Raw genomic sequence first — 12,348 nt, 5'->3', positions numbered from 1 at the left:
AGCCCTGCAATCTTATATAAGATGAAGAGGTTAAGAACAAAGAATCCTTCAAAGGTACAAAGATTTGCAGGTAGCAAAGAATTGAAGAATGAGGAAGATAATTGATAATTTAGATTTATCAGGCATAAAACAAACACTGAAATTAACTTTTGATTTGACACATTTAGTTTGACAATTCTCTGATGTGATGATCATGTTAAATGCTATGAGGGAGGAGAAAAAGATCATTTTCAAAGCGTGCACATGGCACCATGCAGTTCTTTTTTTCTTTTCTTTTTTTTTTGAGATGGAGTCTCACTTTGTTGCCCAGACTGGAGTGGAGTGGTGCGATCTCGGCTCTCTGCAACCTCTGCCTCCCAGGTTCAAGTGATTCTCTTGCTTCAGCCTCCTGAGTAACTGGGGCTACAGGCACCATGACCAGCTGATTTTTATATTTTTAGTAGAGATGGGGTTTCATCATGTTGGCCAGGCTGGTCTCGAACTCCTGACCTCAAATGATCTGCCTGCCTCAGTCTCCCAAAGTGCTGGGATTACAGGTGTGAGCCACTGCACCCAGCCACTTTTTCTTTGTTGTAAGTACAATTATCTGTCGCATGATAGTGATGTGTTTTGAGAAATGCGTCATTAGGCAGTTTTGTCACTGTGTGAACATCATAGAGTGTACTTACACAAGCCTAGATCATAGAGCCTACTACACACCTAGGCTATAGGTATAGCCTGTTGCTCCTAGGCTACAAACTTGTACAGCAAGTTTCTGTGCTGAATACTGTTGGCAATTGTAACACAGTACTAACTATTTGTGTATCTAAACATAGAAAAGTTACAGTAAGAATATGGTATAAAAGTTTAAAAATAGTATACCTGTGTAGGGCACTTTACATGAATGGAGCCTGCAGGACTTGAAGTTGCTCTGGGTGAGTCAGTGAGTGAGTGGTAAGTGAATGTGAACACCCAGGACATTACTGCACATTATTGTAGACTTTATAAACATTGTATACTTTGGCTTCATTAAATTTATAAACATTATTTTTCTTCAATAATAAATTAACCTTAGCTTATTGTAACATTTCTTCCTTTTAATTTTTTAACATTTTGAATCTTTTAAAATAACAGCTTAAAACAAACATTGTACAGCACTACAAAAATGTTTCTTTCTTTGTATCCTTATACTATAAGCGTTTTTCTATTTTTAAATTCTTTTATCTTTTTACTTTTTAGACTTTTGTTAAAAACACAAACACACACATTGGCCTAGGCCTACACAGGGTCAAGATCATCAATATCACTGTTTTCCACACCCACATCTTCACATCTTGTCCCACTGGAAGAACTTCAGGGACAGTAATACACATGGAACTGTCATATCCTATGCCTTCTTTTGGAAAACCTGCCTGAGGCTGTTTTACAGTTAACTTTTTTTTATATATTTAGAAGGAGTACACTCTAAAATAATGATAAAAATATGGTATAGTAAATACATAAGCAATAGCATAGTCATTTACCATCATCAAATTTTATGAACTGTACATAATTACATGTGCTATACTTTTGTTTTTATTTATTTTTTTAAGACGGAGTCTCGCTCTGTCGCCCAGGCTGGAGTGCATGGCACAATCCTGGCTCACTGCAACCTCCACCTCCCAGGTTCAAACAATTCTCCTGCCTCAGCCTCTCCAGTAGCTGGGATTACAAACACGCGCCTCTCAAGTAGCTGGGATTACAAACACACGCCACCACGCCTGGCTAATTTTTATATTTTGAGTAGAGACAAGGTTTCACCATGTTGGTCAGGTTTGTCTTGAACTCCTGACCTCAAATGATCCGCCTGCCTTGGCCTCCCAAAGTGTTGGGATTACAGGCGTGAGCCACGCGTCCGGCCATGTGCAATACTTTTATACCGCTGGCAGTGCAGTAGGTTTGTTTATACCAGCCTTGCCACAAACTCCTGAGTAATATGTTGTGTTATGATGTTACAATGGCTACAACTTCACTAAGCTAAAGACTTCAGCTCTATGGTGATCTTACGGAACTACTGTAATATATGCGGTCTGTGGTTGACCAAAACATCTTTATATAGCTCATGACTGTATAGTACCTAGGACTTTTTCCCAGGCAAAACCTAGAATAGTCTTGAGGCAAATTGAAGAACACATTTGACTTGCTAAGGCCAAATGCAGTGTGATCAATTGTTCATTCAAATGGTTTTGTTACTCTTCCTGATTTTGATAGTACTAACTTGCCTTTTTCTTGGTCAGTCAGTGACAAGAATGAAAAAAGGAGTGGGAACAAAATGGAAAAGAAAAGATTGCCCCAAGGCAAAAGAGACTTGTTACCAGGGAATATACAAATGTCCATTAAACTCAATATTAGTTTAGATATGGCCATAATATTATTTTCTCAGCCTACTATCCATTTTTCTGTGGTTGTTTGAGATATACTTGGTTTTTTGAGCTACAGAAGGTTTCAGTTGTTTTAGACAAGGTAAATGCAGGTTGCTGAGGAGCTATTGATTAAAACTGGGCTTGTGAGCATCCTGTACCATGGATGCATGTAGTTTCTGCCAGTTTTCATAACTGAATTACACTTGGTGGTGGTGGTGGTTGTGGTTGGTGTGTGTGAGTAGGGGTTGGTGGTGACAGAGGAAAGAGGAGAGTAAACATCTGGCCCAAGTATTGAGGCTTTGCTACCACCTGGAAGAGGAATGAGGTACCCTGTAACTCAACTCTTCTCTAAGTATCTCCAGGAATAACGTAATTTCATTAAAAAGTAGTCATTTTTAGGCTTAAAAAAGGGCTTTTCTGCAAGAAGAAAGCATTGGTATTCATTTGTTGTAACATTAACACTTGGCAATTTGATCCTATCCCTTTGGTACCATTCTCTTGAAACGTTATAATAAAGCACACTGGAAAACTAATAATAAAATCTGGGTTCTGTTCCTAATTAGCTGTTTGGTTTCAGGAAATCAACTTTACCTCTCTGGGCCTCAGTTACCTTACCTGTTGAAAGAGAGGGCTTGGATTACTAGAGGCTTTTTTTTTTTTTTTTAAAAAAAGCTCACTGCTAATTCTTCCCTTAGAATGAAGCCCCATGAGGGTGGCTGGGTGGCAGTGAGGTAGGTAGAGAGTGGTCTGAGGGGCCAGGAACAGAGCTAGCAAACCTGTGTACTGGCCCACGTGGGGGTCTTATAAAAAGGCAGATTCTGGGGTGAGGCCTGAGTTTCTACATTTCTTCCAAGAAGATCCCAGGTGATGCTGATGCTGCTGGTCCATGGACCACACTTTGAGTAGCAAGATGCTAGATGACTTCTTCCCCAACTTTCTCATTCCATAGGTGAAACTGGGTCCTAGAAAAGCAAAGTGATTTACCCAAGCTCACACAACAGTTGGGTAGTACACCCTATATAAGAATTCATGGTATCATGACTATCAGTTTGATGACAATATCACTTGCTATATCTCTCATATGGCTTCTGCTGCTAAAAGCCATTTGAGGATGACATTTTGTGGTTCACCTGTCTTAGAAGGTGTTCTGGGCTCAGTATTTTGGCCACATTATCTCATTCACTTTCACAATTTCACCTCAAACCATAGGCAACACAGTCATCCCTTGGTATACCCAGGGGATTGGTTCTAGAAATTCGTGCATGCTCAAGCCCGCCATCAGCCCTGCAGAACTTGCATACAGGAAAAGTCAGCCTTTTGGTATCCTGTGAACACTGAATTTTCAAGCTGTGCTTGGTTGAAAAAAATTCATGTGTAAGCAGACCCTTGCAATTCAAATCCACATTGTTCAGGGGTCAACTGTGGTTGTTAGGAAAATTAAATTTGTTACATTAACTAATTTCATGGCTTTAATCTCCATTTAGAATTCCCCTTGCAGGTTTGTGCATTGTGCACAGAGAGGAAGTAAGAGTCCTCCAGGGAAAATATCCTGTTTGCTGATTCCATGAATTTTAACAGCTGTCCATTTATGCTCCTCAGGTGATATCAGCTACAACAAAGATTGTTTTTAGATTACTAGGGCCCACATTCTGTGGAACATTATGAGTTAAGATAAAATGAAAGTTAATTACTTCTCAAAGCAAAGAGGTAGCCAATACAAACCATGCTACCACCAGTAAAATAGCTGCCACATTGTCTTTCATGTTCATCATCCATATCCAATAATATTTTTTGAGTCCCTGGGGGTGCAAGGCAGTGATTAACAAAGTTAATCAAGAAAAGACAGCCTGTACCTCTAGGGACTTTAAAAACTAACGTAGAATGCATTTTAAAATATCCATTACCCTAGAATTTGTTCCCACCTTCATCTGAGGAAAATAAAATTTTTTCTAATCTAGATAGATCAGGATTTCCCAAAACACATTCCTTAGGACATTAGTCTCATGAAATGCTCTTAGAGAAAAAAATGTTTTTTATCACATAAATTTAGGACTGACTGATAAATATATATTTTCCTTTAAGTTTCACAAAGCACAGAAGAATATTAAAGTATCAGAAGTTTTATAATAAATGTCATTTTAACTTTGTTTAATAACATTTCCTAATCCTATTTGACCACAGATCTTACCCCATTCTCCACCCACTCTTCCTCATGTAATGCCTATTAAGATCCTGTAGAACTAACAAACGGTGGCATACACTTTGCGAAATGCTAATTTTTCAGTTTGCTTTGTCTATAGTTATCGGGCTGATGTCTTATGTGGAATGTGTCAGTACAAATTGTTTGGAAATGCTGTTTTTTAAGGGCATGCATTTTAACTGTCATATTTTAAAGAAAAATAAAAAGGAAGATTTTTAGGTAAAGTGTGTAAACAGTAGCCCGAGTTTGTCTTTCTGGGTGTGACCGCTTTCAGCATTTCTCCATGAGCAGTTTGGTTCACTGTCCTTTGCTGTTCTCTCGTCTGTGAGGAAGTTGAATAGATGGGAAGACATTTTTAGAGTTCAAAGTTAAAAATTCAGGCTTTGCTGTTGTTGGTTGCATCCAGGTCTGTGTTTTTCAAAGTATCATATGGCACATGGATGAATGTTAAATAATTTATAGCCATATATTTAATTTAATGTGTTTTAGAAGAATTACATATTGCTAAAGTAGTATTTATGTTTAGAAAAGTAAGTCAATTTAAAGATAAATTCCAAATAAATAATGGCAAAAATTATGAAAAGAAGTGTACAAATGACTAAAGCTTGGGAATTAATGCCTAGGGGATTAACCAAGAAATGGGTTCCAGGGCCTGGTCTGTATCTTTTTAGAGATGCTATCACCTCTGTGCCTGAGAACAATCACAGTGTAATGGAAATAATGCTGGGTTAAGATTGAGGAGATTATGGTCTGTGGAAACAAAGACAGTATGACTTGATTCCTGCCACTAAGGGCTCACAGCTTTTGGAGATGTTGCATACTAAGTTTCTACTCTTAGTCTGATATCCAAATAATTAAATGCCTCATGTGTAACCCTGCACTCGAACAGGCCATGTAGATGAGTTAGTGTCAGTGAATAAAACTCAACTCTGACTTCCTTGGACAAATAAAATTAGTAGTAAATTTAGCCAAAAATGCTGAGATAAATGACTTACACTTGCCCTTTTAAATTAGTCATTAATTAATATCGCTGGATCTTTTGCTTTCTAAGAGTTATTGCCTTAAAGGGGCCATTACAATAATTTGGCTGCTTTCTGTGTAGAATAGTGGTTCTCTACTGAGGGTGATTTTTGTCCATCTATGGGACATTTGGCTATGTGTGGAGACACTTTTGATTGTCACAGCTGGGGAGGGGAGAATGTCTATGGGCATCTAGTAAAAGTCCAGGGATGTTTCTAAAACTCTCACAATGCACAGGTCAGCCTCCTACAGCAAAGAAATATCTGGTCCAAATTTCAATAGTGCTGAGGGTGAGAAATCCTGAGTTGGCCTGACTTAGGCAGGAAGAATTGAACATGATGATTACGAAGCTCAATCACACGGGCTCATTGGGCATATTTGAACAAAATTTTTAATGCTGCCAATGCATTATTTTCCTTCAGAGATGAAGTAATAATAATACAGTAAACTAGCCGTGGTATGCTGAATAATGAACCTCCCAAAATGTTCATGTCTCAATCCCCAGAATCTATGAATGTATTGTTTTCCATGGCAAAGGGGACTTTGCAGGTGTATTAAGTTAAGGATCTTGAGATCCTGAGATGGGGTGACTATCCTGGATTGCTTGGGTGGGCCCAATCTGATCACCAGGGTTCTTATAGAGGGAGGGTAAAAGTCAGAAAGGAAGATGTGATGCCGAAAGCAGAGGTTGGAACGATGCGCTCTGAAGTTGGAAGAAGAGTCCACAAGATAAAAAATGCAGGCAGCTTCAGAAGCTGGAAAGACAAGGAAACATTTGCCCCAGGAGCCATCGGAAGGAATGCAGCCTTATTGACACCTTGGTTTTAGCTCTGTAAAACTTTTGTGGATTTCTGATCTCCAGAATGGTAAGATACTAAATTTGTGTTGTTCGATGACACTAAATTTGTGGTGGTTTGTTACAACAGTAAGCAAGAAATACATTATCATTTGGCATAATTTGAGAGTAGATATGTGTTTCCACATATAACATAAATAGATTTCATATTTTCATTGTATTAAAACACAAAACACAGCTAAATCTATAGCTATTTGGAACATTTTATTCCCTTAAAGGTTTGGGAGGCATTTTGGGATTTTGCATGAATATTGATGATCATACGGGTGAAGTGCTGGTGGATGTAACAGCTGGTCGATAGAATCCTAAATAAGCCAACTCTCTTGTGCTGCTTTCTTTTACAGGCACTTTATGGGGATAATAATCCATCAAGTATGTTGGAAGATGCAGAGTACAAGGAACTATTGTGACAGTAGCTGAACACCTATTTGCAAAATTCCCAAAATGATAAACATTTATTATGCTCTTGCTTAAATGGTTTCATTAATTTTTACAACTATGTTAAGTTGGTTGTTATTATAATGTTATTAGTATAATACATTTCTCACCAAATCCTCACTGAAATGCTGCTTTTCAGTTTGAACCCTGAATAAAGATGGTGTCAGTTTTCCCTGGTCTGTATCAGCTATGTGTGCAAGCAGTTGGATGATATTAAGAGCACAGCAGAGTCTTATACTGCCAGCACCTAGTGCTCTGGTGTGCACATCCGCAGCCTCCTGCCCAGGCATAGCTCCCCACTCTCAACCTCATCACATGGAGTGCAATTCTCTCATCTACTCTCCATTTGTGACATGTGAAAGTTTTACCCACACACACACATGAACAGATAAGGATAAGTAACATTTGCATGATGCCTAACAGCACACAAAGTGCTTTTTGCCTCCATTATCTTACAATCCTTAGCACAAACACTATTATTATCAATATTTTGCAGATTAGGAAATATGGGCTAAAAGAGTTTCAGTGACTTGTCTAATGTCAAAAAGGCAATAAGTAGTTGAGGAAAGACTTGAATTTTAATTCTTTGACCTGGAAACCATTGGTTGGTCTGCCGCTAGGTGGCTCCACATTGCCTTTGGATTTTCAGAGATGGAGAGTTACAGGCCGGATGCCGTGGCTCATGCCTGTAATCCCAGCACTTTGGGAGACTAAGGCAGGAGGATCGCTTGAGTGCAGGAGTTCAAGACCAGCCTGGGCAACATAGCGAAACTCCCTACTCTATAAAAAACAAAAAAATTGGCCGGGTGCGATGGCTCATGCCTGTAATCCCAGCACTTTGGGAGGGAGGCAGGGGTTGCAGTGAGCCAAGATCGTGTCATTGCTCTGCAGCCTGGGCAGCAAGAGTGAGACTCTGTCTCAAAAACAAACAAACAGAACCCCCCCAAAAACAAACAAACAAAAATTAGCCAGGCATGGTGGCATGTGCCTGTAGTCCCACCTACTTGGGAGGCTGAGATGGGAGGATCACCTAAGGCTAGGGAGGCTGAGGCCACAGTGAGCTGTGATCACACCACTGGGCGACAGAGTGAGGCCCTGTCTTAAAAAAGAAAAAAAGTAATAAGAGATGAGCAGTTATAGAGCTCAGCCAAAGTCATTGTAATGATCACACTGAGCACTTATAGCTGGAGTGCCCACTGTGTGGTCCAGTCCACTTGCTCTTAATGTTCTCTTGCTCTGAAGACTGTATTCCTTTGCCTCTGGGCCTTGAGAGACCTCCTACTGAATCTTCACTGTTCTTCTTAGGATAGGATAAGGAAGGCATTTCTTTGACTTCTGGTTTTCATAAGACCCTCTCCCCAGGGTCTTTCCTCCTTTGTGAATTCAATCTTTCTCTAAATTTACTCTCTCTGAAATCTATTAAATAAAGCAACTTGGAGTGAAATAAGTGATTAGCTACTTTATTGTTCTCTTTTCTTCGTTTTCATACATTGTTAACAAGGTTTACACTAAATTGAATGAAATGTATCATTAGTATTACATAGTGTATTGTAGTAAATTATATTAAAAGATGTCTGCAGGTCTTTGGTAAAAAATGTAACTAATGGTAAAAAATGGTTCTATTATTATTTTGAGGATGCGACGTGCTGTTTAAATTTACTATGCATTGTCTGGGAAATTTTAGGACTTATTTAGGGCTGTGTGATTAGTTCTGATTAAGTGAGTTGATGCTTGGTTACAATTGATTACAATGATTTTGGTTTTGTGTGGATTTTTCAAAACTAGCTACCTCTAGGAGATTTTGTCCTACTACTTGATGAGGGAGATAATATTAAGATTTATTAGAGCCAAAAGTATTTTATGTAATATTGAAAACAACAAAGATAAAAATAAAACCTCTTATATGGTTAAAAATGTTGCCAACTCCCTTGCTATGTGCCTCACATGGGTAAAGTAGTCTGACTATTATATTCATATTTATTTAATCACAGAGAACTGCCATGGTAAATAAACTAGCACTCTTATTAAGAACTTACTCTATTTATTACCATATTATAGACTTAAATAAATAAAATCGACATGATTTGGCCATAGGCTTTTAGTATCCAGAGGAAAGTTCTGTATGTATGGATTGAAAACAAAATCATTTACACTATGTGGAAAGGTATCAGAGGAAGAATTCTAAATGGAAAACCAACATAGGAGAATTAATAAAAAGACTCTACAATTCCATAACATGAGACAGAGAGAAAAGGTAGAAAAAATACCTATTGCGAAAGGGAATAGTACAGACTGTGCAGGGACGGGTGAGTCTCACTTCTTAACTTCACGTTGACAGGTTTATATTTGGCAAATTTCTAAGATCATGCAGAAACTAAAAAAGACATAAGATTAGCAAGGATAGAAATAATATATTAACTTTACTATCCAGTATAATGTGACTAAAATAATATTATTTCATGATTCTACATAGAAAATTAAAAGTAGAAGCCTGAAATATATGGCATTTGGAAGATATTAAGATTTGGGGCATACCAAAAGCATGTAAATTCTTATTCCTTCTCATTGCTTTTGATGATGGTAAGACAGTGTTAAGAGGTATTCCTTTCCATTAGCTTCCAGTGCTGCATTTTGCATCATCTGCATTTGTTTTCTTAGAGTCTGAGCTTTCATTTTAGTTGGTTGATGTCATTTTTTCTGAGTTTTTATTATATTAAGAATAAATTTATTCCTCAGAATGAGGCACTAAAATGGTATATTAACATTTTTAAAGATGGTAAAATCTGCAAACTACTCAGAAAGATTTACTTTATGAATAGCATAGTTCAGTTTTAAGTATCACTGGAGGAAGTGGGTAGAAAAGCACTGCCTTTCATTCTTCCCTCCCAGCTGCAATTACGCCAGCAAATAGGATGATAATTCAGTCATGCTAATCCAGTCCAAAAATATTTCCATTTCTTTTAAGAGTGAGACCTTGAGATCCACTTGAATTCTTGTACCGCCTCTTCTTCCCAGTGCCTTTTTAAATTTTGGCAACTTTTTGCAATTAGGTAATGGAAGCACAATTCCCGTTCAGAAAATTACTCTACAAGGAGCCAAATTCAGACATTATAAAGTAAACATACAACTCTACCTTAAGAAATGATTCCATCATTAAAATAAATACTGACAATTCACAAATAGCAATGGGAAATGGGTTATTGAGATCTGACTACTGTCCATTTCAGCAGGAAAAAGATGTACAACTGGGTTGAATTGAATGATAAACTCTTACTAAAGATTAACAATTGCTCATTCAATATGCCTTATGTATACTGTTCTATCTTTTTACAGCTTTCAGGATCAAATGCCAATAAATGATGCCAGTACCCCAACCCTCCTGCTTTAGGAAGGCAAGCAGAGAGATACATTTGAGTCTGAATCCTGACTCTAACCTGGTAGCTAGACAGATAGCCTTGGGAAATTTGTCCAATTTTACACATTTAAAATAGAAATAATGATCCTTGCCTTACAAGATTGTTTTTAGGGATATAGAGAATATATATAAAATGTCCAGTACAGTACTAGGCACCCAAGAGGAGCTCATTACACAGTGATTAAATTTGAGAAGAGAGCCCTTCTTGTAAATTCATGCTCTAAATTTGATTCGGTGGCATGGTGGCCTTCCATCACCTGCTACATGATAGGCCTAAACAAGTGCAGAACATCATGGGATTTCAGACCCGAGAGCACTGAGCACTGAAGTAGTGTCCAAGAATCAGAACCTGGACCTGTTTGACCGCTCTGAACAGTGTACATAGTCAATTCACTAAAACAGAACAAAACAAACAAACTAAAACTTCATTTCAGTTTTTGGCCCCTAAACCTAATTTCATGAAATGTTGATTTTTTTTTTTAGCTTATTGTTTTGGTCTTATAGAGACAAAGTCCAGTCACAGCACTTCTGTTGGGCTGAAAGCATGCACTTAGGTAAAAACAGAATGTTTGCAATATGACAATATTGGGTTAAGTATTTGGGCTTTTCTTTCAATGTGAGCTTGTTTGTGGCACAGTCAGGGTAACTGGAAAGAATCATTTGATTGAGAGGATTCCTGAGGGTTCATTTAGAATTACTGAGTCACTGAAGCTCAGGCTGGAAGAAATCTTGTGGTCCTATCCACCTGCTTCCCAGAAGGACAACCCACTCCTTTGAAAAAAAAAAAAACCCTAAAATTTATCCTGTCTCTCAAGAGCTGCCAAAAAGAGAGTTCTGAAGTTTTAAACAATCATGAGGGATGCTTACACATTGTGCCTAATTATAGGTCTTTCCACATCTAAATGAAACAAAAACTTATTTCCATTTTCAATGAAAAGTCTTATTTTCAATGAAATACGTCTTAGTTTGTGAAATAAGTTCCAGTTTATATATTATCTCCTGTGATTTTATTTTCCTTCTTTTCCAGCTGAGAACTTTCATTTATTTATTTTTTATTCAATCATTCCTTAACAGATATTTTATTGGTAGCTATTATGTGCCAAGCCCTGGCTGGGTAAAATTTTGGTAAATATGGAAAGGAGCAAAGGACAGACTTTGACTTGTAGAATATAGAGTCTTATGGGGGAGAAAGGCATGTAAAAATAATTAAAATATGATAAGTACTATAATAAAGCTATGAAAAAATTCTATGAGAATTCTACAACTCCAAACCACTTAAGGCACTTCTTTTTAAAAAATTTCACATTCATGTTATTTAATTCTGAACATACAAAGGAGAAAGCAAACAATGACCCTACTGGTGATTTTTCTCTCTGGACTTTCAAAAAGTTCATACAGAAGATAATGATTCTCTATTCTGTTTTTCTACACTTCGTGGCATATTTCACACTTAATGTCAGCGAGTTCTTTCCTCTGCAACCTAAATCCCTTATTCAGAAGGTAAAGTGGGGAGGGAGCTCGTGCTCACTGAGTGCTAAACACAACAATGCTGTGTGGTTGTTATTATTTTTCTGATTTTTCAGATTTTATTTACCATTGAATTTCTGATGTGAGAGTGTACATGCTCAACAGATACTGTTCAATAGGTAAGAGAGGAAATTGAGCATTTGAGAGCTTAACAGAGATGCCTGAGGTCACAAAGCTGATGAGAGCTTATATGTTCTATGATCTTTCTACAACTCTAAACCACTTAAGGCACTTCTTTTTTTTTTAATTTCACATTCCTTTTACTTAATTCTGAACATAAAAGTCAGACCAGAAGTACCCCAACCTTATAAAGATTTAAAATATTTATAATACAGAATCATGACGTAACATGTTACATGTCCTTGTTAGTGAGCAGGTGATTATAATACTGTGACAAAAGCATGCTTAAGACACTTCTAATTATTATCATTATTATTATTATTATTGAGACAGGGTCTTGCTCTGTCATCCAGGCTGGAGTGCAATGGCACAATCTTGGCTCACTGCAGCC

The 12,348-nt window shown here is 37.5% G+C and overlaps 1 protein-coding gene across 5 annotated transcripts in view; it reads right to left on the bottom strand.

Moving 5' to 3' along the window:
• The window catches only part of COL8A1 (collagen type VIII alpha 1 chain), a 155,775-nt gene that overhangs the window by 99,356 nt on the left and 44,071 nt on the right, over nucleotides 1-12,348 (bottom strand). For 2 of the 5 annotated variants that reach the window (XM_063703503.1, XM_063703505.1), the window contains exon 2: nucleotides 3,158-3,343. The exons of 2 other annotated variants lie outside the window; for them this stretch is intronic. The gene's annotated coding sequence lies outside the window, so the exon portion shown is untranslated. Of the gene's footprint in view, nucleotides 1-3,157; nucleotides 9,270-12,348 lie in introns of all 5 variants that reach the window. One more of the 5 variants, XM_063703504.1, reaches the window with a different exon arrangement.

Source organism: Gorilla gorilla, chromosome 2 (assembly GCF_029281585.2).
Source record: "Gorilla gorilla gorilla isolate KB3781 chromosome 2, NHGRI_mGorGor1-v2.1_pri, whole genome shotgun sequence".
Lineage (NCBI taxonomy): Eukaryota > Metazoa > Chordata > Mammalia > Primates > Hominidae > Gorilla > Gorilla gorilla.
The sequence above is the reverse complement of the archived record's forward strand: the minus strand, read 5'-3'. Positions and strand labels throughout refer to the sequence as shown.